The sequence below is a fragment of the Macaca thibetana genome, chromosome 16 (assembly GCF_024542745.1).
Source record: "Macaca thibetana thibetana isolate TM-01 chromosome 16, ASM2454274v1, whole genome shotgun sequence".
Taxonomy (NCBI): domain Eukaryota; kingdom Metazoa; phylum Chordata; class Mammalia; order Primates; family Cercopithecidae; genus Macaca; species Macaca thibetana.
Genome location: NC_065593.1, coordinates 51155572 through 51180991, shown reverse-complemented (window position 1 = coordinate 51180991; position 25420 = coordinate 51155572). Strand labels below are relative to the sequence as shown.

Sequence of the window (25420 nt, the reverse complement as noted above, 5' to 3'; positions counted from 1 at the left end):
CTCTGTCTCAAAAGAAAAAAGAAAGAAAATTAGCTGGGTGTGGTGGAATGCGACTGTAATCCCAGCTACTCAGGAGGCTGAGGTAGGAGGATCACTTGAGCCTGGGAGGGGAAGGTTGCAGTCAGCCAAGATCAGGCCACTGCACTTCAGCCTGGAGCCTGGATGACAGAGTGAGTCTAAAAAAAAAAAAAATCCCCTGCAATGCCACACCTCAGGTCTCGCTGAAGGAGGCAAGGAGTGAGAAGGGAGGGGGAAAGAAAACAATGAAAGGAAGAAAGAAGGAAGGGAGCAAAGAAGGAAGAAATGAAGGGAGGGAGGACAGAAGGAGGAAGAAATGAATTAAGGGAGGCAGGGGGCCTGGGGACAGAGTTGCTGGGGTCACTTAGACTAACAACTTCCTGAATTCTGAGAGTCATGATCAGGGAGGTGGGAGGGAGTCCCTTGGGCTCCCCGCAAATTCAGTAAATGCCAGCAGAAGAAATTCCACTCTTAGATTTGAAAAGTAGTTCTTGCCAGGTGCAGCTCATGTCTGTAATCCCAGCACTTTGGGAGGCTGAGGCAGGTGGATCACCTGAGATCAGGAGTTTGAGACCAGCCTGGTCAACATGGTGAAACCCTGTCTCTACTGAAAATACAAAAAATTAACTGGGTGTGGTGGTGGGCTCCTGTAATCCCAGCTACTTGGGAGGCTGAGGCAGGAGAATCACTTGAACCTGGGAAGTGAAGGTTGCAGTGAGCCAGCATCTCACCACTGCGCTCCAACCTGGGTGACAGAGTGAGACTCCCTCTCAATTAAAAAAAAAAAAAAAGGCCAGGTGCAGTGGCTCACACCTGTAATCCTAGCACTTTGGGAGGCCGAGGCAGGCGGATCACGAGGTCAGGAGATCCAGACCATCCTGGCTAACGCGGTGAAACCCTGTCTCTACTAAAAATACAAAAAATTAGCTGTGTGTGGTGGTGGATGCCTGTAGTCCCAGCTACTCAGGAGGCTGAGGCAAGAGAATGGCGTGAACCTGGGAGGTGGAGTTTGCAGTGAGCCGAGATCGCGCCACTGCACTCCATCCTGGATGACAGAGCGAGACTCCATCTCAAAAAAAAAAAAAAAAAAAAGGAAAGAAAAAGAGAAAAGTAGTTCTTGAAGTCTCAACCTGGTTCTCTGTCTCTGGGAGAATAGACTCTCCCTTGGGAACAAAGAGAGGCCCCTTCCCCTTGTCAGAAAGCTGTGGCCAGTTGTCGCTGGAGCCAATAGCTCAAGATGACTGGGGAGGTCCTGGCAGCCACAGGGCTCAACTCAGACAGTTTCCCCATTCTGAGGCCTTGCTCCAGACCTTCTTTTGTATCTTGTCTCCAAGGACAGCCCTGGCAGATAGATGGCTTCCATTTTGTGGATGGGGAAACTGAGGCCCAGAGAGTCTGGGTTGGGCCCCCAGGGCTGAGGCTCACTCTAACTAGGCTGGCGCAGCCCTGCCCAGCTCTCTTCACAAGTTCCAAGATGACTTGGAAATTAGATGGGAGTGTGCTGAGGGCTGGGGACAGCCCCCGGGTACCAGCCCCATCCCAAACCCCAGGTCTGACCTATGGACACATCACTGCGTAATCACTGCCTGCCTGGGTCCCAGCTGGCGCCGGGGTGCCTGGATAGCATCTCTTCTGTCCCCCAAACAGCCCTTGGGATAGGAATACCTCATGCCCGTGACTCAGGTGGGGTAACTGAGATAACTGGGAGCCTTCCCTCCACATGCATATACTGTACAGAAAGTCCCCAATTTACAATGATTCAGCTTAGGGTTTTTCGACTTTAGGATGGTATAAAAGTGAAAAGCATTCAGTAGCAACTGTACTTCAAGCACCCAAACAACCATGCTCTTTTTTCACTTTCAGTATAGTAGTATTCAATACATTACATGAGATAGTCAACAAGTTCTTTTTATTTTTTGAGACAGAGTCTCACTGTTGTCACCCAGGCTGGAGTGCAGTGGCGTAATCTCGGCTCACTGCAACCTCTGCCTCCTGGGTTCAAGCAATTCTCCTGCCTCAGCCTCCCGAGTAGATGGGATTACAGGCGTGTGCCACAATGCCAGGCTAATTTTTTGTATTTTTAGTAGAGACGGAGTTTCACCATGTTGTCCAGGCTGGTCTTGAATTCCTGACCTCCAGTGATCCGCCCGCCTTGGCCTCCCAAAGTGCTGGGATTATAGGCATGAGCCGCCGCGCCCGACCAAGATATTCAACAAGTTCTCATAAAATAAGCTTCGTGTGAGGCGATTTTGCCCCACTGTAGGCTGAAGTGTTCTAAGCCCATCTGAGGTAGGCTAAACTAAGCCATGATGTAGGTTAGGTGTATTAAGTGCATTTTCTTCTTTTTTTTTAATTTTTAATTTTAATTTTTTCCCCTTGTCTCCTCTCACAATCTTCTTTTTTTATTTTTTTGGAGACAGGGTCTTGAACTGTCGCCCAGGCTAGAGTGCAGTGGCACGATCTCAGGTTACTGCAACCCCCACCTTCCAGGCTCAAGTGAACCTTCCGAGCAGCTGAGACTGCAGGCATGCATGCGCCACCATGCTCAGCTCATTTTTAAATGTTTTGTACAGATGGGGTCTCCCTGTATTGCATTTCAACTTACAATGTCTATGAGGACATAACCCCTCTGAAACTGAGGAGCATCTGCACCACTTGATCCTTTCTTTCTTTCTTTCTTTCTTTTTTTTTTTTTTTTTGAGACGGAGTCTGGCTCTCTCGCCCAGGCTGGAGTGCAGTGGCCGGATCTCAGCTCACTGCAAGCTCCGCCTCCCGGGTTCACGCCATTCTCCTGCCTCAGCCTCCCGAGTAGCTGGGACTACAGGCGCCCGCCACCTCGCCCGGCTAGTTTTTTGTATTTTTTAGTAGAGACGGGGTTTCACCGGGTTAGCCAGGATGGTCTTTATCTCCTGACCTCGTGATCCGCCCGTCTTGGCCTCCCAAAGTGCTGGGATTACAGGCTTGAGCCACCGCTCCCGGCCTTTTTTTTTTTTTTTTTGAGACAGGGTTTCACTCTTGTTGCCCAGGCTGGAGTGCAGTGGTGCAATCTCGACTCACCGCAACCTCGACTCACCGCAACCTCCACCTCCCGGGTTCAAGCGATTCTCCTGCCTCAGCCTCCTGAGTAGCTGGGATTACAGGTGCCTGCCACCATGGCCGGCTAATTTTGTATTTGTAGTAGAGACAGGGTTTCTCCATGTTCGTCAGGCTGGTCTCGACCTCAGGTGATCTGCCCACCTCGGCCTCCCAAAGCGCTGGGATTACAGGCGTGAGCCACCGCGCCCAGCCTTGATCCTTTCCCTTTCTAGAAGAACTTACTAAGTGAGGTCATGTGCAAAGAAGCGGCCAAGAGAACTTGACATTTTCCATTTGGGGTCACCTTTTTCACCTTTCTTTTCAGAAGAAAAGTGTGATATTGTGTTGCTGGGGTGAAATAAGGGGTAGCCAAGCCAAATTCCTTTATTTTCCCTTGACTACTGGGCTAAATCCTCCTGACCTTCCTGGAGGAGGGAGCTGGGAAGGGGCAAGGTTCAGCCAATGTTAACTGGAGAATTTGGCCTTTCCTCCTGGCCCCAGGCAGTAGGGGGTCATTTGAGAGCCTCACAGCCCTAAAAAAAAAAAAAAAAAAAAAAAAAAAACCTCCCATTAAAATGTTTTACATTATCTCCGGATGAAGTTATAAACCCAGTCACAGAGACAGGGGCAGGACTGAAGTCAGAAAATCCTGTCATATAACTTTAACCTTGAGCATAATTGTTTTGATAACGCCATTTTGTTTATTTATTTTAAAATACATCTGTGTCCTCAAACATGAAAATGTCCCCGGCTTTGGAGCCGCTTCCCCCAGCTCACACACACTTTGGACCTGGCAGCCCTCTTCTCCATCAGCTCTTACTGGCAGCCTGGCCCAAGCTTCACCCTCCCCAACACGCCCGCCCCTCCCCCTGGCTACTTCCAGGTTCTCTGTTGGGGCCATAAATGCTGCAGGAGCTGTAAGTTGGCTGCTGCTTCCACTGGAGGCTGAAGTGCTGATGAAATATTGAAGGATCTCAACTCTCAAATTCCTCAGGGGCTGTGGGACGGGGCCGGGAAAGACGGGATGAAAGTACAAGGCCAGGGGCTGCTGAGTCCTGTCCCAGTTCTCAACCAGGTGGAGTCCAGCGCTCAGAGACCAGGGAAGCAGAGAGGGCAGGAGGGTGAGAGGCGGGAGTGGGGAAGGGTCTCTTTGCATAACTGATGGCTAGAGGCTCTGGGTGGTGCCATCCGCTAGTTGACTTAGGGGAAGTAAGGCCTGGGTCTCGGACCACCCAGAGCCACCCACCCCTCCTCCATCCCCGGCTTTCTAACTCCAAGGTTTTCCTGGAGTCACACCTCGGGCTGACAAAATCAAGCCGGCAAAATCGGTTCTCGTCTCCTCTCTGACTGCAGCCCGTCTTCGCCTTCCTTGGGGTGGAAAGAGACCTACGTTGGTGGGCGAGGTGAACTGGCTGGCAGAAGACCAAGGTTCAAGTCCCAGCCCTGCCAGGAATTTTCTTGTGTGATCTTAGGGAAGTCCCTATCCTGGCTCCAGCCTCAGTTTCTTCATAGATGCAGGGAAAAGGGGGCTCTGCTTAGACTGTGCCTTCTTCCTCTTCCCAAGGCTCTCCACAGGTGGGGGAGAAATGGCTGCCTCCAGCCCTGTGTGCGAGTGAGAGGGATGGCCTCTCCGTGGGAAGCATGCCTTGTCAGGGCAGGCATCTCTCCTGGCTTGTGGAAAGAGGGAGGAGCGGGCAGGCTGGCAGGGCGGGTGGGGCCCCAGCTGTGTCAGCCTGTGCGTGGAGTCGCCCAGACCAGGAGCAGGAAGCGGGTGACTCAGGTGGCAAGGACTCCATCACCCCTCCCCACTCAGGAGGAGTGTGCTGTTAGAGAGTTGGTGAACCAGCTCCAGAGCACAATCTAAATGCCAGCAGTCCTGGAGTTGCAACTTGGGGGGCTTGGGGTGAGTCAGGAGGGGCAGCCTGGGACGGGCATTCTCTGGAGAGTTTTCGACAGACCCTTCTCCAGCCTCTCCCTCCACCAGCACTGGCCCCTGCTATCTCACCCTGGCCTGTACTATTTCTGGCCCTTCCTATCTCTGTTTTCTTGCCTCCTGTTTTCCTTCTGACATTCCATCCCCACCCACACGCCTTGCAGTGAAGTGTCGCTGGAGCTACATCTGTAATTAAAAGATATACGCCCACAGGACCAGGCTGTGGGCAGCCTCTGGCCTCAAGGCCCCTCCACTGGACACAAGGTAGGAAAAACGGCAGGAGTCCATCTCCCTACAGCCTCCCTCCAGGGCCCTGCACCCTCCTGCTCACTTCCCAGCTTCTGGCCATGCTTGGGCCCACTCCAGCCAGCAGAGTTTGGGAGCCTGCAGGCTCTTCTGCAGCTGTGTCCTCCCCCAGCCACGAAGGGGGCCTCCTGAGTAAGCCCTCACCCCCAAAACCAGTGGGCAGGGGCAGGAGCACAAATGAGGCCCACATGCCATAGATCTAGGTAAGTTATAGAGCACACTTCCAGGCCAGTCGTGGTGGCTCACGCCTGTAATCCTAGCACTTCGGGAGGCCGAGGCGGGCAGATCACTTGGGGCTAGGAGTTCAAGACCAGTGTGGCCAATGTGGTGAAACCCCGTCTCTACCAAAAATACAAAAATTGGCCAGGCATGGTGGCGCATGCCTGTAATCCCAGCTACTTGGGAGGCTGAGGCGTGAGAATCACTTGAACCTGGGAGGCGGAGGTTGCAGTGAGCCAAGATCACACCACTGTACTCTAGCCTGGGCGACAGAGCAAGACTCTGTCTCAAAAAAAAAAAAAGAGGAGCATGCTCCCAAACTGCTAGGTCATATATACCTTCACAGGCGCACCGCCTCGATGACCTGAAAGTCCATGATGGAAGCCCAAGTTCTCACTCTGTCAGGGTATGGCAGCCCCATGGAGAATGGCTCCTCCCTGGCCACCAGCCAGGGCCTGGGCCATTTCCCTTTCCTTAGCACCTCTGGCTCTGCCTGTGCCACAAGGGCCTCCAGCCTGTGCACAGAGATTCCCTAGCCCGCGTGTCCATGCTGCCTCTATATCCCCACCCCAGCCATAACTGCCCCTTGTCATGTTCCTAGTTTGGCCCATGTGTACATGCACAGTAGCGCTGGTGCCACTGCTCCTGGGGAGAAGGACCACAGTCAGCGACCTGTAGGCCTAGAAAGTAGAGTCAGTGCTGGGCAGGAATTCCAGAGTTTCTGGTGCTGGTCCCTGGAGTGTGGTCTAGAAAGGATGTGAAGTCCATGTAGGCTCCTCTGTTCCTTTGCCCCTGTGTGGAAGGGGCGACCCCAGGAGGGCCAGAGTGGAGGCCTTTTAAAGGCCAGGACCAGCCGGGCACAGTGGCTCACGCCTGTAATTCCAGCACTTTAGGAGGCCGAGGCGGGTGGATCACGAGGTCAGGAGATCAAGACCATCCTGGTTACCACGGTGAAACCCCATCTCTACTAAAAAAAAAAAAAAAAAAAAAACAGGCCGGGCGCGGTGGCTCAAGCCTGTAATCCCAGCACTTTGGGAGGCCGAGATGGGCGGATCACGAGGTCAGGAGATCGAGACCATCCTGGCTAACACAGTGAAACCCCGTCTCTACTAAAAAAATACAAAAAAAAAACTAGCCGGGCGCGGTGGCGGGCGCCTGTAGTCCCAGCTACTCGGGAGGCTGAGGCAGGAGAATGGTCTAAACCCGGGAGGCGGAGCTTGCAGTGAGCTGAGATCCGGCCACTGCACCCCAGCCTGGGCGACAGAGCAAGACTCTGTCTCAAAAAAAAAAAAAAAAAAAAAGAAATACAAAAAATAGCCGGGCGAGGTGGCAGCGCCTGTAGTCCCAGCTACTCGGGAGGCTGAGGCTGGAGAATGGCGTGAACCCGGGAGGCGGAGCTTGCAGTGAGCTGAGATCCGGCCACTGTACTCCAGCCTGGGCTACAGAGCGAGACTCCGTCTCAAAAAAAAACAAACAAAAAACAAAAACAAAAACAAAAAAACCCAGAAAATTAGCCAGGCGTGGTGGCACGTGTCTGTAGTCCCAGAAACTCAGGAGGCTGAGGTAGAAGAATTACTTGAACCCGGGAGGCGGAGGTTGCAGTGAGCCAAAGTAGCACCACTGCACTCCAGCCTGGGTGACAGAGCGAGACTCCAAAAAAAAAAAAAAAAAAAAAAAAAAAGGCCAGGACCTGGAGAGAAACTGGGTGTAAGGATGGCTCTGGCCAGGTGTGGTGGCTCACACCTGTAATTCCCACACTTTGGGAGGCCAAGGTGGAAGGATCACTTGAAGCCAGGAGTTCCAGACCAACCTGGGCAACATGGCAAGACCTCATCTCTACCAAAAAAAAGAAAAAATATTAGCTGGGTGTGGTGGCGCCTGTGGTCAGCTACTCAGGAGGCTGAGGTGGGGGGATCCCTTGAGCCCAGGAGGTCGAGGCTGCAGTGAGCTGTGATGTTGCCACTGCACTCCAGTTTTGGCAGCAGAGTGAGACCCTGTCTCTAAGGAAAAAAAATTTAAAAAAGGATGGCTTTGTCCCTGGGCTGAGAGATGGCTCATGCCCAAGGTGCCTCTAGCTTTCCGCATTGCCTTTCTTTCAAGTCTGCCATCCGGGAGGAATCCCGTTGTGTGATTTCCTTTTCTGCTGCTGCAAAGCCCGGGGAAGAGGCTACTGGGTGATGAAAAGGTACCATCATCGGCCTGAAGTTTGGCAACCCAGCTACTCACCCTGGGCTCCCCTTTATAGAAGTGGTTATGTCTTAGGCTACCTGAGGCTGAAGAGGCAGGAAGAAGGGGGTGTGTGTGTGTGTGTGTGTGTGTGTATTGGAGAGAGAAAGCTGGTGTTTGTGTATCTGAATCTGTACCCGTAAGTGTATATCCCTGAGGTGTGAGCATAGAAGTTTGTGTGTGTGTGTGTGTGGCTTGTGTAGATCTAAATCTCTGCCTGTCTCTGGGGAAAGGGCCACCATAGAATAAGGACTATGGTTTTTTTTCTTTTCTTTCTTTTTTTTTTGAGACGGAGTCTCGCCCTGTCACCCAGGCTGGAGTGCAGTGGCATGAACTTGACTCACTGCAAGCTCTGCCTCCCGGGTTCACGCCATTCTCCTGCCTCAGCCTCCCGAGTAGCTGGGACTACAGGTGCCTGCCACCACGTCCAGCTAATTTTTTCTATTTTTTAGTAGAGACGGGGTTTCATCATGTTAGCCAGGATGGTCTTGATCTCCTGACCTCGTGATCCGCCCGCCTCGGCCTCCCAAAGTGCTGGGATTACAGGTGTGAGCCACCGCGCCCGGCCTTTTTTTTTTTTTTGAGCCAGAGTTTCACGCTTGTTGCCCAGGCTGGAGTGCAATGGCACGATCTCTGCTCACTGCAACCTCTACCTCCTGGGTTCAAGCGATTCTCTGCCTCAGCCTCCTGAGTAGCTGGGATTACAGGCGTGTGCCACCACACCCAGCTAATTTTTTGTATTTATAGTACAGATGGGGTTTCTCCATGTTGGTCAGGCTGGTCTCGACCTTCTGACCTCAGGTGATCTGCCCACCTTGGCCTTCCAAACTGCTGGGATTACAGGCATGAGCCACTGTGCCCAGCCCTAAGGACTATGTTTGAATGGAGAACAGAAACTCTTCCATCTCCTTGTATGGCCCAGAGGCCTTGTGGAAGATGAGGGGGGTTGTGAGATAAGGAGAGGATGGTGGCCTGGTGGTCCTGGACACTGGCTGATGGTGTGCCCCCTCCCCTAGAAAAGAGCCTCCCTCCCACCAGCCCCTCACTGAACCCCTCTGCGCCAGTTACTTCTGTCTCTGCAGCAGCTTGAGATGGGCCATGTGGTACCCTTATATTCTCTACTCTGAAGCACTAGCAAGCTGCAAGGTTGAGTTAACCATATGTGGTTTTGGCAGCCCACGGACGCAGCTTCCACTGAGATCTGGGCAAGAGGAAGGAGTTGAAACTGCAGGAATGGGAATCAAGATTGGACATTAGAACAAGGAGACAGGGGCATTCACCATAAGGGAGGCTGCAGGATCTTCTTTCCTGGACATTTGTCAGAGAATTCTTGCCTTTAAAGGTTTACAGGCAGGGGACTGGATAAGATGACCTTGCGGCCTTTTCTTCAAGTTCAAGCTACAAGGGAGACTGTGGTCACAGCAACCCCCAATCCTATCCCTACATACCTCCTTTTCCCAAGAAATTTCCCAAATTGCCTATGCAGATAGCTGAGTCTAGGAAACATCATTTCTGATTCTCTTCTGTATTCTCAGATACAGATGAATCCTCAATGCCTGCCAGGCACATAGTAGGTGCTTAATAAAGAGAATGCCTTGATCTGGGAGGACAGACTCAGCTCTAATCCCAGTCTTTGCCGCTGTTGCGGTGGTGCCTCCACCAGTCCCAGCCTGTGTGTTTAGCTCTGGGGCTGGTGTGTTGCAACATGTTCCATGCTAAGACACGCAGGGGTCATTCTGACAAGACACACACACACACACACACACACACACACACACGGTTTATTCTGAAGCCTTATTTCTGCTCCTCCACCCACATGGGCTCCTCCACCCCTCTCTGCAGTCAACCAGCCCTACCCTGCCTGTTTGCTGAGGTCAGGAGAAATAGGAAGGAGTTAGGCCTGGTGTGGGGCTAAGTATGTGCGTGTGTGCATGTGTGGAGGTGGAAGGTGGGCAGGAGGGGGAAGAAATGAAACCCTGGCAGCTGCAGCAGTCCAGGATTGTGAGCCCATTCCCCCCCCAGCTGTGGCCTGGCTACAGCTCTGTGTGCCAGGGTGACAAGCAAGTGGATGGGGCAGGGATAAGGCAGGGAATAAGACAGGGAGGTAAGCTGGAGGATCGGGAGTTGGGGAAACAGGCAAAGGGCAGTGGCCCTGGTTATGGGATGGCCAATAGTTCAGGGGTGTCCGTATCTCCCTGGCCCTGCTTTTGGATGGTGCAACTTCAGAAGGGAGAATGTTCAGCTACCATTCCTTTCTCCGGTGGGGAAAGTGGTCAAGGATGCTGCTAAGGTACCTTCATCCAGCCCCTCCTGTGTGCTAGCTTTGGAGCTGTAGTGCTTTGTTGCCAGGGGACCTTTTTCTAAACCACCACTCCCCCAACACCCACCCACACAGGCTGCTTCTGCTTATCCTTCTATGATCTCTTTGAAGGTTGGGATCATTTTTATATTCTGTGTCACCAGATTTTATTTTCTGTGTTCACCAGTGCCTAACATAGAGTTGACACTGAATACTCAAGTGCTGAATGAAGGAATGTTTGTAGGGTCCTTGGCACACCATACAACCACGACCAGCATTCATGTCATCAACCACAGAAAGGAAGTGCCCTTGTCTTCTTAAGCTGCCTGTGAAAAGTTCTTTTTATGTTTTTGAGACAGAGTCTCACTCCGTCGCCCAGGCTGGAGTGCAATGGCATGATCTCAGCTCACTCCGCCTCCCAGGTTCAAGTGATTCTTCTGCCTCAGCCTCCTGAGTAGCTGGGATTACAGGTGCCCGCTGCCATGCCGGCTATTTTTTGTAGTTTTAGTAGAGACGGGGTTTCACCATGTTGGCCAGTCCGGTCTCAAACTCCCAACCTCAGGTGATCCGCCTGCCTCAGCCTCTCAAAGTGTTGGGATTACAGGCGCCCACCACCATGCCTGGCTAATTTTTGTATTTTTAGTAGAGACGAGGTTTCATCATGTTGGCCAGACTGGTCTTGAACTCCTGACCTCAAGTGATCTGCCCACCTTGGCCTCCCAAAGTGCTGGGATTACAGGCATAAGCCACCACACCTGGCCGAGAAGTTCTTTCTGATCTCTACCCCAGGCTGTCCTATCGTGGAGGGATGTGCTTACCCAGTTTCTTTTTTTCTTTTTCTTTTTGTTTGAGATGGAGTCTCACTCTGTCACGCTGAGGCCGGAGTGCAGTGACATGATCTCAGCTCACTGCAACCTCCGCCTCCCGGGTTCAAGCAATTCTCCTGCCTCAGTCTCCCAAGCAGCTGGGATTATAGTTGCCCGCCACCACGCCCAGCTAATTTTTTGTATTTTTTTTTTTTTTTGAGACGGAGTCTCACTCTGTCCCCCTTGCTGGAGTGCAGTGGCCGGATCTCAGCTCACTGCAAGCTCCGCCTCCCGGGTTCAGGCCATTCTCCTGCTTCAGCCTCCCGAGTAGCTGGGACTACAGGCGCCTGCCACCTCGCCCGGCTAGTTTTTTTTTTGTATTTTTTTTTAGTAGAGACGGGGTTTCACTGTGTTAGCCAGGATGGTCTCGATCTCCTGACCTCGTGATCCACCCGTCTCGGCCTCCCAAAGTGCTGGGATTACAGGCTTGAGCCACCGCGCCCGGCCTAATTTTTTGTATTTTTAGTAGATATGGAGTTTCACCATATTGGCCAGGCTGGTGTTGATCTCCCGACCTCAGGTTATCCACCCACCTTGGCCTGCCCCGTTTCTTTCATGCCTGGGTTTCTTTCAGATCTGCTGCTTGATGTTTCCAAGCCCATCAAAGCCTCCTGACACCAATACTGTATTTTTGTGCCAATTAATTGTTCTGTCTCTCCTCCCAGTGTTTGTGCCTTTTCTCTGCCCCTTCCCCCATTGCCTTGACATTTTTATGTCTATGCATTTTATGTTCCATGAAGGGAACAGCTGGTTCGATGGTCCTTCAAATGAGAAGGAGGTTCTAGCTTGGGGTGTGCCACTTTGTAGTTTTGTGACTTATCTGAACCTCGGTTTCTTCATCTTTACAATGAGGGTCGTTTTCTCATCTTAACTATTTTTTCAGAGCTGTCACAATAATTAAAACAAAAATACCATTAATTTAAATTCTAACCTTTAGCAGTTTCCGAGTGCTTTCACAAACCTGACTTCATTTAATCCCCACATACTCCAGTGAGGTAGATACGGCTAATGTATCCAGTTTACAGATGAGGAGAAACAGGGTGAAGTAACTTGTCTAAGATCATACTAAGTGGGAGAACACAAACCCTGGCCTTCTAATTCTAAATCCCAGGAGTACTCCATCTTTGGGGGGAAAAAATCCCAACCCAGCACAAAGCCTATGAAATGCTATACAAATATGTGATTACTACTTTGGGGCAAGGATGAATAAGCCCAAAGAAGCATCATGCTTGACGCTGAGTTGGCTGGCCGGTGAAGGCGTCTGTCCCTTCCCTTAGTATCCCCTGACTTACCTGTTGGACAGGTAGGGGGAAGGGGAGAGTAATGAGTCTCACCTGCTCAGAGCAAGGGTGGGGCAAGACACACCCCATCCCTTCCATTGGTTTTTTCCTTAGTCTTACTGACAGCCCCTTGTCCAATCAGGAGAAAGTAACTTTCTATCTGCCAATAGGTGCAGTGTTAGGATGAGACCTCAAGTTAGAGTCCATCCCTAGAGCCGACTGGCAGTCCCTGGGGCCAATGGCAAGCGGATAAACAGAGGCGGCCGTGGAAGAGGACTGGAGGTGAGGCTCCGCCCCTCGACGGGACAGTCAGGCGAGACAGCCAGTGAGCTCGCACCAGAGGGTGGGCGTCTCCCCCAGGGGCGGAGCTTCGAGGTGGCGAGGGGCGTGGCTTGGCTGTCAGGTCTCTTTGCCTTTTGTTCGGTTACTGAGTTGCTGCCTTGGCCAGAGTCCGGAGCAGCCGCCGCCCGACCACGCCGAGCTCAGTTAGCTGCCTGCGCCGGCTCCCACCCCGGCCCGACCCCGACCCGGCCCGGCCAGGCCCCATACTAAGGTGCGGGCGATCGGGAGCAGGTATCGCTGGGGAGAGAAGGGGTGGCGAGCGCCCGCGAGGCCGGTCCCTGCCGTCTCTGGGCAGGTGAGGGCGGGTGCCATGGAGCGCCACCCTGCACCGGCGGCAGGGGGCGCGCTGGGGTCCTGGGCGCGGCGACCTGGGGGTCGCGCGGTTTGGGCAGAGCGCGCCTGGGAGCTCCGCGAGCCAGAGATCTGAGCAGGGCGGGAGGGATCCGGACAGGTGCCTCCGGAGTCGTGCCTCCCCCGGGGCCCGCGCCCCTCGCCCGACGCCGCGTCCCTGACTCTCGCCCTGAGCTGGTGGGGGAGACTTTGCCCTGCTTTGACTGCGTCCCAGGGCTCACGCTGCAGTCAGGAATTTACCGTTTGGGAAACTTGCTGCCGCTGGTCTCTGGGGCCACTCTCACCCCACCCCACGCGTCATCCTCGCTTTCCCTCCCTCCCTACTCCCCCAGGCCTGGGTGGGGCCCTATTGTCTGCGCCCAGCTTGCCCAACTGTGGGGGCCGAGCACACATTTTCCTAGCGACGCTGGCCCCACCTGCCGAGCAGGTGAGCGCACGGAGTCCAGAGGCCCTGCCCTCCAACTCCCAGAGCCTCGTCCATACTACCTGCGGCGCCTCCTTCCACTCCGGTGGGAGCCGGGCTCTGGCTTCTTCAGCGGAGGTGGGATGGAGTGACAGTGGTGGGTGCAGGGCTCGACCCAGTGTCCAGCTGGTGTGTCTGGCATCCGTGGCTCGCCCTGGAGTCTGGGGGGTGGGGTCTGTGCACGGATGAAGAATTCAGGGTCACCTGGCCCAGTTTCCAGTAGCTGTGGCTGCTAGAGTGTTGGTAGGGGAACAGGACCCGTCTTCTTCTCTAACCTCTTATTGTTGGAAAAATCACCCAAAACAAACTTTGCAGGAGGAAGTATTCACAGCAGCTTGATCTGGGGGTTTTCCTGTCTCCTTGCCCAAAACTTCCTTTAGGCTTAGGGGGTCCTTCTTGGTGCAAAGCCCCTTCCCCTAGCCGGCCCCTGGCTGAACCTGGGCGGGTGCCTGCGCTCCGACCCTGTCTTCCCTGCCCCCACCTTCATCCTCTTCGCTGGGCCCCAGGGGCCTGAGGTGGGGGCCGGGGTGGGGGGTGGAAAGTGCTGAGAGGGGAAGCAGCTTCTTCCTTCTCTTCCTGCCTCCGGGGACCACCACACCCCCTCAGACGAGGCCTGCGTAAGCGGCTCTCTCTCTCAAGCTCTGCCCCCTCCCCAGGAATGGGGGTGGGGCAGGGCTGGGCCAAACTGAGGAAGGTGGGGGGAGTGGTTGTTCTTGTCTTTTTTTTTTTCTCTACCCCATCCCCCACATTACTTAGCTGGCTGGTAATTGAGGCAAAAGAGCATGAGGCTGTGGGACTTGCCTTCCATTTGATTTCTGAATTATGAAGGTGCATGCTTTCTGGAGGCCTGCACAGACCTTTCCCACCCCCTTTCCTGAAAGAATTTGACAGAGAAAGTGAGACCGGAGGAAGGCTTTTTGGGGGAAGGTTTCTTCAGTGCTAGACTCCCTCAGGCAGAGCTGCATCGGGCCCCTGCCTTCCCTGCTCCCAATTTCCTGAGACCCCCCCTACCCTCCGGAATTGGGAATCTTGACCAGGCTTTCTACCCCGGTTTAAAAAACAATCTGAAGTGTGGTCTTTTTGCAGGATTTGGAGCCCAGCCTCCTTGGGGAACAGAGAGAGAATACCACAGTTGGGTTCTCTCTCAGTCCTGGGGGTGGGAGAAAGATTGCGGGGAGCGGGGATGGAGAGTGCTTGGAGGGGGAGAGTCTACCACCTCTTTCTTTGTTGTAGATGGGGGAGTGAGGCTGGGGGCCCAGACTCAGCCCCTTTATCCTGGGTGGGGATCACGCTCAGCCCGGGGCTAGGGGGAAGTCAGTGTGGGAACTCAGATCCTTTTCTGCTGGAGGAGGGGGGCGGTGCACCTCTGGGGAGCAACAGGAGCATGGAGTTTGGGCAAAAATAACCTGCTTTCCCTCTTCTCCCTGCCAAGGTGGAGGAGGGGAGGGCATTGTAATTATGTTGGCTAAATGATTAGTTCAGCTAATCTGGTTTGTGGCTGTGATGAAAAGATAATACTGAGGAAGTACTACTAGGAGGTGCCTGGTGAAAACTGGCCACTGACTGGACTGGGGGACGCGGAGGAGGAGAAGGTAGGACCCAATTAGTCATTTCTTGCTAGATCAAGCCCCAGCTTGGGTGACTTGAGCCCTCCCACCCCCACTCCACCCCTCCCTTGCACCCTGGCTCCACTCCATTCCCTCTGGAACCTCTGGGCTGCCAGGGCTGAGGCTTTGAGAATGCAGTGTATAGGAACGAAAAAGGTCGGGCTAGGGCTGCCAACCTTCTTCCCTTCCTGGAGCCACCTTAGAATGAGATCGGTCAATTGACTAGTCTACAGAAGGACTGTTTATTTGGAGAGACGGGACAGTGGGGCAGTTCTGAGCACAGGGCTTTGGGCTTGAACTGAGCTGGGTTTGAGAACCAGCTCTGTCTCTCATTACATTGCCTGAGTCTCAGTGACTTCTTTGGCAAAATGGGAATACAACACCTATCTACCCGGTAAGTACTTGACAAATGGTAACTCAAGATCAAGGTCAGACTTTACAGAAACCAAGCACTTTCTTTTTTTTTTGTTTTTTTTTGAGGTGGAGTCTCGCTCTGTCACCTAGGCTCACTGCAGCCTCCGCCTCCCAGGTTCAAGCGATTCTCCTGCCTCAGCCTCCTGAGTAGCTGGGATTACAGGTGCGTGCCACCACGCCCGGCTAATTTTTGTATTTTTAGTAGAGATGGGGTTTCACCATGTTGCGCAGGCTGGTCTTGATCTACTGACCTTGTGATTCGCCTGCCTCGGCCTCCCAAAGTGCTGGGATTACAGGCGTAAGCCACCTCACCTGGCCCAAACCAAGTACTTTCATTAACTATTCTTACTTAATCCTTATGGCTGAACAGGCTGGATGGCTCAAACCTGTAATCCCAGCACATTAGGAGGCCCACAAGGGCGGATTGCTTGATTGAGCCTAGGAATTCCAGACCAGTCTGGGCAACATGGTGAAACCCTGTCTCTACAAAAAATAGAAAAATTAGCCGGGCATGGTGGTGCATGCCTATGGTCCCAGCTACTGGAAGGGTTGAGGTGGGAGGATTACCTGAGCCCAGGGAGGTCAAGGCTGCAGTGAGCTGTGTCACTGTATTCCAGCCTGGGCAACAGAGTGAGTCCCTGACTCAAAAAAAAAAAAAAAAAAAAAAGCGGGTATCATTTTCCCCATTCTACAGATGAGGAAATTGAAACTCAAGGAACTTAAGTAATTTCCCCAAGGTTGTACAGCGAGACCCAAGCAGCACCAAGACTGGCGTTTTGGTCCTCTGATTCCAAGCCCAGAACCCATCCTGCTGTATTGCCCCATACAGCTCTGGAAACGATTTTTTTTTTTGAGATGGAGTCTCGCTCTGCCACCCAGGCTGGAGTGCAGTGGCATGATCTCTGCTCACTGCAACCTCCACCTCCTGGGTTCAAGCGATCCTTCTCTTTCAGCCTCCCGAGTAGCTGGGATTACAGGTATGTACCACCACACCGGGCTAATTTTTGTATTTTTAGTGGAGATGGGGTTTCACCATGTTGGCCAGGATGGTCTCGAACTCCTGACCTCAGGAGATCCGCCCGCCTCAGCCTCCCAAAGCGCTGGGATTACAGGTGTGAGTGGAAAGGATTTTTCTGCACCCCCTTTCGAGAGCCTCTGCCTGATTGGGGAGAGGATAATTCAGACGGGCCCATAAAGGCATGCGTGAGTGGTGAATGCAGGGCAGGTTTGGTAGGTGAGAGTGATACCTGTCCTGGCCACCAGCCCTCTGAAATCTCCCCAGTGGCTTGATTTTTAGTTTCCGGTAGAGGAGGCTTCTCCCCAAGCCAGGGCTGCGTGGTGGGTGTTGGGGAAAGGTTGAGAGGAAAAGAGGAGGCAGGGGTCAAAGCTGTGCTGCCTCCTAGCTTGAGTTAGGTAGAACCATGGCTGTTTTGGGCTTGTTCATGTGTAGGAAGTGGGAGTTGCCTGCTTTGCTGGGGGCTGGGGCTATGCCAAGATAAAGGGTGCTGCCCTGTGGGGAGTGGCGAGAAACAAGAGTCCAGTTTAGGCCTGGGCTAATGTCCTGCTGGAGCGGACCAGGCAGTGCTGCCAGGCTGCTCTTGATGGGGAACTGGCTGTCCTCAGCTCTGAAGCCCAAGAGACCTGAGATAGGCAGCTGCTGAGAGGGCCTTTCTGGTGATGGAGGTGGGGGTCATGTGTGCTGCCTGTCAGCCAGAGCCTTGGCCCTCTAGAGAGGAGCTGGTGTCAGATTGTCCTCCAGACCTGCCTGGTTCTGGCGTCTCTGCCAGCTGGACATCGAACACCAGAATGGGCCTGGATTTGGGGTCTGGGAAATGGGTTCTCTTTATGTGATGGTGCAGTCGCAGTACTGAGCCTGTCACTACCACGCTTCTGGATCCCCTGAGGGCAGGCGGGGACCCCAGGCAGGGGTATTATTGATTGTGGAGAAGGCTAATGGGACTTGAGACAGAGAAGAAAACAATGAACCCCATCCCACTGACTACAACAAAGAGGGGATGAGGTTGCAGTTTCCCATCTCCCCCGAGGACATGAGAGCTCCTGCATGCTGCACTTACTGAAGGGACTTGAAGGGACGCAGTCTAGACAGGAGGAAGGGCTTTCTGCCTGCTAAAGATGAGATCTTGAGTTGAGAAGTAAGAGAGAGAGGTGGAGGCTCAGCATTGACTCTTCTCTGATGAGGGCCATCCTGTCCGTCAGGGAGGCCAGGCGGGAATCGCTGCCCTTTGGGGAGACTCTTCATCTTGTATCTTTTGGGAGAAGAGCGAGCTGGCAGTGAGAGGGAAAGCCATCTGTGAGCTGGCCCCGTGACCCCTGTGAAGAGGAAAAGCAGTGTGGCTGGGCAGGCCACCAGGGCTTGTGTTCCTGAAAGTGACACTGAGTGGCCTCTCCTGGGACATGGTGGAGTCTGGGGACATGGAATACCTCATTGTGAAGCAACTTCCTCTGCCAGGCCTGAAGGGAAAGCTCGTGGACCACTCCCCTTTGCTCAGCCTCCTGGCATCTTGGCCTTTGGGGCCAGTAGGGCAGGAAGCTCAGCCTTCTTGCTTTCTTTTGTTCCTTCTTTCGTTCTTTCATTCTTTCGTTCATTCTTTTTTTTTGAGACGAGTCTCTCACTCTGTCACCCAACTGGAGTGTAGTGGCGCAATCTTGGCTCACTGCAACCTCCACCTCCCGGGTTCAGGTGATTCTCCTGTCTCAGCCTCCTGCGTAGCTGAGACTACCAGCGCCTGCCACTATGCCCAGCTAATTTTTGTATTTGTAGTAGAGACAGGGTTTCAACCATATTGGTCAGGCTGGTCTTGAACTCCTGACCTCAGGTGATCCACTCACCTCAGCCTCCCAAAGTGCTGGGATTATAGGTGTGAGTCACCACTATTGGCACTCAGCTTTCTTTCCTCCTCTCTTTTCCTCTCCTCTTTTCTTTCCTTTTTTTTTGGTTTGGTTTTTTTTTTTTTTTTTTTTTTTTTTTTTTTTTTTTTTTTTTTTGAGACGGAGTCTTGCTGTGTCTCCCAGGCTGGAGTGCAGTGGCGTGATCTCGGCTCACTGCAAGCTCCGCCTCCCGGGTTCACGCCATTCTCCCGCCTCAGCCTCCCAAGTAGCTGAGACTACAGGCGCCCGCCACCACGCCCGGCTAGTTTTTTTTTGTATTTTTAGTAGAGACGGGGTTTCACCATGTTAGCCAGGATAGTCTCGATCTCCTGACCTCGTGATCCACCCGCCTCGGCCTCCCAAAGTGCTGGGATTACAGGCTTGAGCCACCGCGCCCGGCCGGTTTGGTTTTTGAGATGGAGTCTTGTTCTGTCTCCCAGGCTGCAGTGCAGTGATGCAGTCTCAGCTCACTGCAACCTCTGCCTCCCAGGTTCAAACAATTCTACTGCCTCATCCTCCTGAGTAGCTGGGACTACAGGCACACACCACCATGCCCAGTTAAGTTTTGTATTTTTAGTAGAGACGGAGGTTTCACCATGTTGGCCAGGCTGGTCTTGAATTCCTGCTCAAGTGATCCACCCACCTCAGCCTCCCAAAGTGCTGGGATTACAGGCGTGAGCCACTGGGCCCGGCTTTCTTTCCTTTTTTTGAGGTAGGGACTCACTCTGTCCCTTAGGCTAGAGTGCAGTGACGTGATCACAGCTCACTGCATCCTTGAACTCTGGGCTCAAGCAATCCTCCTGCCCAGCCTCCCAAGTAGCTGGGTCCACAAGTGTGCACCACCATGCCCAGCTAATTTTTAAAGTTTTGTGTAGAGACAGGGTCTTGCTATGTTGCCCAGGCTGGTCTTGGACTCCTGAGCTCAAACATTTGTCCCACCTCAGCCTCCCAAAGTGCTGGGATTATGGGCATGAGCCACCATGCCCAGCTGAAGCTCAGCTTTCTGTGTCTTTCTCTACTATGAAGACAGTGGCAGGGACCAGAGCAGAGTTGGGACAGGGGCTTGGCAATCAATAAGCTGCTTATTTAGGGGAGACTCCTCCTCTCCCTTGATTGAGAAAGTAACATCTGGCTGGGGCAGTGGCTTACGCCTGTAATCCCAACCACTCTGAAGGTTGAGGCAGGAGGATTGCTTGAGGCCAGGACTTTGAGACCAGCCTGCCAGCCTGTGTAATACAGAAAGACCCCATCTCTTAAAAAAAAAAAAAAATTAGAGCATGGTGGTATGTGCCTGTGGTCCTAGCTACTTGGGAGGCTGAGGTGGAAGGATTGCTTGAGCCCAGCAGTTGAAGGCTGCAGTGAGCCATGGTTGTGCCACTGTACTCCAGTGTGGGCAACAAAGTGAGACCTTGTCTCAAAAAAGAAAAAGAAAATAAAAAAAGTAATATCTGATCATTGTAAAAAAAAATTGGGAAGTTTAGAAAAGTTTAAGAGAAAAGAAAAAAATTGCCCATAATCCAAAACGGCAACTTTCATTAAGTTTCATTAAGGTCTCTTCCTCTTTTCTTTTTTTTTTTTTTTTTTTTTTTTTTTTTTTTTTTTTTTTTTTTTTTTTGAGATGGAGTCTTGCTCTGTCGCCCAGGCTGGAGTGCAGTGGCGCGATCTCGGCTCACTGCAAGCTCCACCTCCCGGGTTCACGCCATTCTCCTGCCTCAGCCTCCCGAGTAGCTGGGACTACAGGCGCCCACAACCGCGCCCGGCTAATTTTTTGTATTTTTTAGTAGAGACGGGGTTTCACCGTGGTCTCGATCTCCTGACCTTGTGATCCGCCCGCCTCGGCCTCCCAAAGTGCTGGGATTACAGGCGTGAGCCACCGCGCCCGGCTCTTCCTCTTTTCTTTTCTTTTTTTCTTTCTTTCTTTTTTTTTGAGATGGAGTCTTGCTCTTGTTGCCCAGGCTGGAGTACAGTGGCACAATCTCAGCTCACTGCAACCTCTGCCTTCTGGTTTCAAGCGATTCTCTTGCCTCAGCCTCCTGAGTAGCTGGGATTAAAGGCACCTGCCACCACGCCTGGCTAGTTTTTTGTATTTTTAGCAGAGACAGGGTTTCACCATGTTGGCCAGGCTGGTCTGGAACTCCAGGCCTTGTGACCCACCCGCCTTGGCCTCCCAAAGTGCTGGGATTACAGGCATGAGCTACCGCGCCCAGCCAAGTCTCTTCCTCTTTTCTTAGCATCCTTTTGTTCTTTAGCCTTGATCTTGATGAGCTCATCCTTTGTATATAGTAACTTTTTTTTTTTTTTTTGAGATGGGGTCTCACTCTGTTGCCCAGGCTGGAGTGCAGATCTCGGCTCACTGCAACCTCCTCCTCCCGTGCTCAAGCGATCCTCCTACCTCAGCCTCCCAAGTAGCTGGGACTACAGGCACATGCCACCACGCCCGGCTAATTTCTGCATTTTTTTGTAGAGATGGAGTTTCGCTATGTTGCCCACACTGTTCTGGAACTCCTGGGCTCAAGGGATTCACCTGCCTTGACCTCCTAAAGTGCTGGGATTACAGGGATGAGCCGCTGCACCCTGCCTATAGTAACAGATTTTAGCCAAACTTTTATTCCAATCCTGGTTTTCCAGCCTGTGTTGTACAATAAACAGATGGATCTTCCCAGGAAAGGGTTATATGTAGGGATCCTTGCAGAATCACACCCTGTAGAATCACACCCGAGGGAGAGGGCCTCAGTCAGCTGGGGTCCGACCTGCTGTTATTGAGGAGTGGGCGGCCCCTGGACCCCAGGCTGCCCAAGCCCCGCTGGTGGTGGTTGGAGGCAGTGCAATGAAAGTACTTGTGTATTTTGCGTCACCAACACACGTCAACCTTTTGTTGTTGTTTCCTGGTGTGGGGTGAAGTGTTTTTCCATTCCCAGGAGTCTCGGTCTGGGGTCGTCTGCTGGTTTGGGAATCTGCCCACGGGGGTCACCAGCAGGGAATGGAGCTCCAGCTGGAGCCCTCTCCAGGGGAGCATAGAGGTCCCCGGGTCGAGCCACTTGGCCATGGCATTTCCCTCTCCTACAAATCCCCTTCATTTTCCCACCCGGGTTTGTTTACTTTGGGAAGGAGCCCAGAAGGAGGAAAATAAACAGCAGCTGGGTCGGCAGGCCTGAGCCTCCCCCAGGCCCCGGCTCATCCTCAGGCCACAGCCCGGGCTGCCCTCCAGACTGGAAGTGAGGGTTTTCCTCCGGAAGCCGAAGACCAGCTTCTCTGACACAGCTCCTGCTTCAGTTCTGCCCTCTTGGAATGGACCAGCTTGCTGATGGAGACCACAGTGTCTGCCAGAGAACCTCTAGTCTGCAGGAGGTTCCCTCCTGGAGCTGCCAGCCAGAGGGGAGAGGCCTCCTTGGGCAGCCGCAGTCTGAGAGGGAGACAGGCCCTCAAGGGAAGCCATCATGCACTTTCTAGAGTCTGTTTGTGTCTGTGCTTGGAACTGCGGGCCAGACCTCAGCGGGAGCCAGGGACAGAGTGGGGAAGGTGGGGGCTGGAGACCCCGCTGAGCCCAGCTTCCCCCTGGGACTGCTATGTGGGGAATGCTCACGCCTGGCTGTGCAGCTGCCCCTGGCTGCAGGAAGCAGCATGGACTGGCCTTGGGGCAGCCAGTGTCACCACCTGGCCTGAGCGAAGCTCCACTTCCCTTCTCCTCAGCCATGTTTCCTTCACCTCCCCAGGGCCTGGGAGGCAGCTCCCTACCTAGTCCCCATCTCAGGGGTCAGAGAAAGCAGCCAGGGTCCCCCCAAGCAGACTGCCAGCCACCTTGCCCAGCAGGTCTCTGTGCCAGCCGTCACCTTTTTTTCTTTTTCTTTTTTTCTTTTTTTTTGAGACAAGTCTCACACTGTAACCCCGACTGGAGTGCAATTGGCGCGATCATGGCTCACTGCAACCTCCGCCTCCCAGGTTCAAGTGATTCACCTGCCTCAGCCTTCTGAGTAGCTGGGATTACAGGCGCCCACCATCACGCCTCACTAATTTTTTGTATTTTTAGTAGAGATGGGGTTTCACTATGTTGGCCAGGATGGTCTCAAACTCCTGACCTTGTGATCCACCCTCCTCGGCCTCCCAATATGCTGGGACTACAGGCGTGAGCCACCATGCCCGGACCCCTCACCTTTCTTTTTTGAGATATGGTCTCGCTCTGTTGCCTAGGCTGGAGTGGAGTGATCTTGGCTCACTGCAGCCTCAGTCACCTGGGCTCAAGTGACGCTTCAGCTTCCAGAGTAGCTGGGACTGCAGGTGCGTGCCACCATGCCTGGCTAATTTATTTTTATTTTTTGTAGAGACAGGGTCTTACTATGTTGCCCAGGCTGGTCTTGAACTCCTGGGCTCAAACGACCCTCCCACCTCCGCCTTCCAAAGTGCTGGGATTATAGGCATGAACTACTGCTCCAGCTGGCTTCCGCCTCCTCTGCCATCTCTTTGTTCTTCTAGTATGTGAATGCATGCCTTTCCTGTGGACAGAGGGCTTCCAGAGTCACAGCGATGAAAGAAGTCACTTGATCATCTCCATTTTACAGATAAGAAAATGAAGCTTAAGGAAATCGAGCCCCTCTCCTCACTCAGAACCCTGTGCTCACCCTGTCGCTGTCTGAGCCTGGGAAATCCTGTGCTCACCCTGTCGCTGTCTGAGCCTGGGGACCTGTGTCTGCAAAGCGTGCTGGCCTCTAGCCTAAGGAACCTCAGGGGCACCCAGCCCTGCCCTGCTCCTCCCTGCTCCTCTGTCCCCAAATGCAGTGTTTCTGAGCCTGCTTCCAGCATGGCCTCTGGGGTAACCCATTCCTGTCCTTATTTCCAGGTGTCTTGGCACTTTGGTGCCCTGCAACCCAGCCTAGATGTGCCTGTTGCTGACTGTCCTTGGCAGGTGCTGGCTGGGGAAGGAGCCTGGTGTAGCTCTGGTTGGGCTATTTTTAATGTCAGGGCTGGGCCACACTCTGCCAGGTCAGTCTTGGATTTAGGGTGCCCGGTGCCAGCCCTCTAGGTTGGCTGTGCAGAGGAGGAGGCAGGAATGAAGGGTAGGGGTGCACCCAGTCTAGCCGTATTACTTGCTCACACTTACCTGATGTGGGCCCCGTGGGGAAGGGTCCTCTGCACCCCCTCTCCAGGGCCCGTCTTCCTTCTTCCTGTCCTTGGGCTGTCCCTTCAGTCTCTGATCTGGCTTCTTCCTCCCAGGCTGCTAACAATAGAGCAGGCTCTAAACAAAGGCCCCCCATTCAACTCAGAAACCCGCCCTGTCTCTGTCCCTGCCCGTCTCTGGCTGGGGCGAGTGGGCAGGGCCCATGTCTGTGTCTCTCGCTTCCACCCTGGCTCTGTCCAGGGGCATTGCGGAAGGTCTGACTCCATGTCCAGGGTGGAGAAGGACAAGACTGAACTGGGTGCGGCCCCCTCCACCCTGGGAACTGTAAAACCAGCACTTTTGTTTCTTGTAGGAGAAGTTCCCTTGTTCTCCTGGGCAGTAGGTAAGGAGAAGGGTGGGGCTGGTTGACAGTCCTGCCTGAGGTCTGACTTCCAGCCTTCCTGTTGCAGGAATAGCTCCCTTGACTCCTTCCTCAGGAGGAGTTCCGGAGTGTGTCCTCTCCCAGAACTGGTTCCCAACTCTGACGTTGCCCACCCCCAGCCTTCTGTCTGTCGTGGGAATCCTGGTTTTTTATTCCTAGAATCTTAGACATAACATTCCTTTGAGATCCAGGGACACAAGGACACCCAGCAAGTTTGTAGCAGAGCTGGGACTAGAACCTGGGACTCTTTTTTTTTTTTTTTTTTGAGACAGGGTCTTGCTCTGTTGTCACCCAGGCTTGGAGTGCAGTGGCGTGGTCTCGGCTCGCTGCAACCTCCACCTCCCTGGTTCAAGCAATTCTTCTGCCCCAGCGTCCCGAGTAGCTGGGATTACAGGTGTGCACCACCATGCCCGGCTAATTTTTGTACTTTTTAGTAGAGACAGAATTTCACCATGTTGACCAGGATGGTCTTGAACTCCCGACCTCGTGATCTGCCCGCTTCGGCCTCCCAGAGTGCTGGGATTACAGGCGTGAGCCAGTGCACCCAGCCTGAACCTGGTACTCTTGATTTGCAGCCGGGTGCTCTGCTTCCATCTGCAAGCACCTTGGTCCCCTCCTCCCCTTGGCAAGAGGGCTCAGCTCCACTCAGGCTCGTCTAGTGGACTGGATGCTCCTCCTACCATGAGTGCTGCCATTTTCTCAGTGTGCAGGCACAGCTTCTTCACCTAGAAATTGGGAATAAAGCCGGGCGCAGTGGCCCATGCCTATAATCCCAGCACTTTGGGAGGCCAAAGTGGGCAGATCATCTGAGGTCAGGAGTTCAAGACCAGCCTGGCCAATGTGGTGAAACCTGGTCTCTACTAAAAATACAAAAATTAGCCAGGTGTGGTGGTGCACGCCTGTAGTCCCAGCTACTTGGGTGGTTGGGGCAGGAGAATCGCTGGAACCCGGGAGGTGGAGGTTGCAGTGAGCCAAGATCGTGCCACTGTTCTCTAGCTTGGGCGACAGAGAGAGATTCTGTCTCAAAAAAGAAAGAAAGAAAGAAATTGGAAATAATAAAACATCTGCCAGGTTGCTTTGAGGGAAGAACAAGATTCATATAATAATAAAGGCCAATGGGAACCCTCGCCCCCCGCCCCCATGGCATCCTGTGGCCTCTGTCTCTCCCTGGGTAGCTGTCCAGCCCTCAGCAGTCTCCTGACGGTCCACCTGGGCTGGTGGGGGTGGTGAGGGGCCTGCTGAGGAGGTTCCTCGGCTTGACTCTGGTGGTCCCTTTAGACGTGAGGCTGGCAAGGGGTGACCCTTGTTTGGAGTGAGGCCCGTTTCCCTCTCCTTTAGCTGAGAAGCCCCAGGGTTAGGCACTGTCTATGGAGGAGGGCCCTCTGGCTGGGATGCAGTGTGTTTGTGGACCAGAGCTGCAGATGTCCAGCAGTGTCCAGATGTCGCTCAGCCTTGAGCCCAGCAGAGCGGCATTCAGCAGGTTATTGCCACCGTGTTTACTGATACACTTACACCTTCCTTCCCTCCCGGGGGCAGCTTCTCTTCCAAGCTCTCTGCTGCTCTTTCTTGGGACTCCCCCTTGGGGCAGGGAAATGGTT

The 25420-nt window shown here is 53.4% G+C and overlaps 2 protein-coding genes across 4 annotated transcripts in view; one reads left to right on the top strand and one right to left on the bottom strand.

Moving 5' to 3' along the window:
• CNP (2',3'-cyclic nucleotide 3' phosphodiesterase) overlaps positions 1-25420 on the bottom strand; it is a 736460-nt gene that overhangs the window by 188842 nt on the left and 522198 nt on the right. The window lies entirely within an intron of this gene.
• JUP (junction plakoglobin) overlaps positions 12530-25420 on the top strand; it is a 32933-nt gene continuing 20042 nt past the window's right edge. Inside the window, exon 1 of one of the 3 annotated variants that reach the window (XM_050762635.1) lies at positions 12530-12775. The gene's annotated coding sequence lies outside the window, so the exon portion shown is untranslated. Of the gene's footprint in view, positions 12796-14945; positions 14971-25420 lie in introns of those variants that run through there. The other 2 variants (XM_050762634.1, XM_050762637.1) reach the window with 2 other exon arrangements.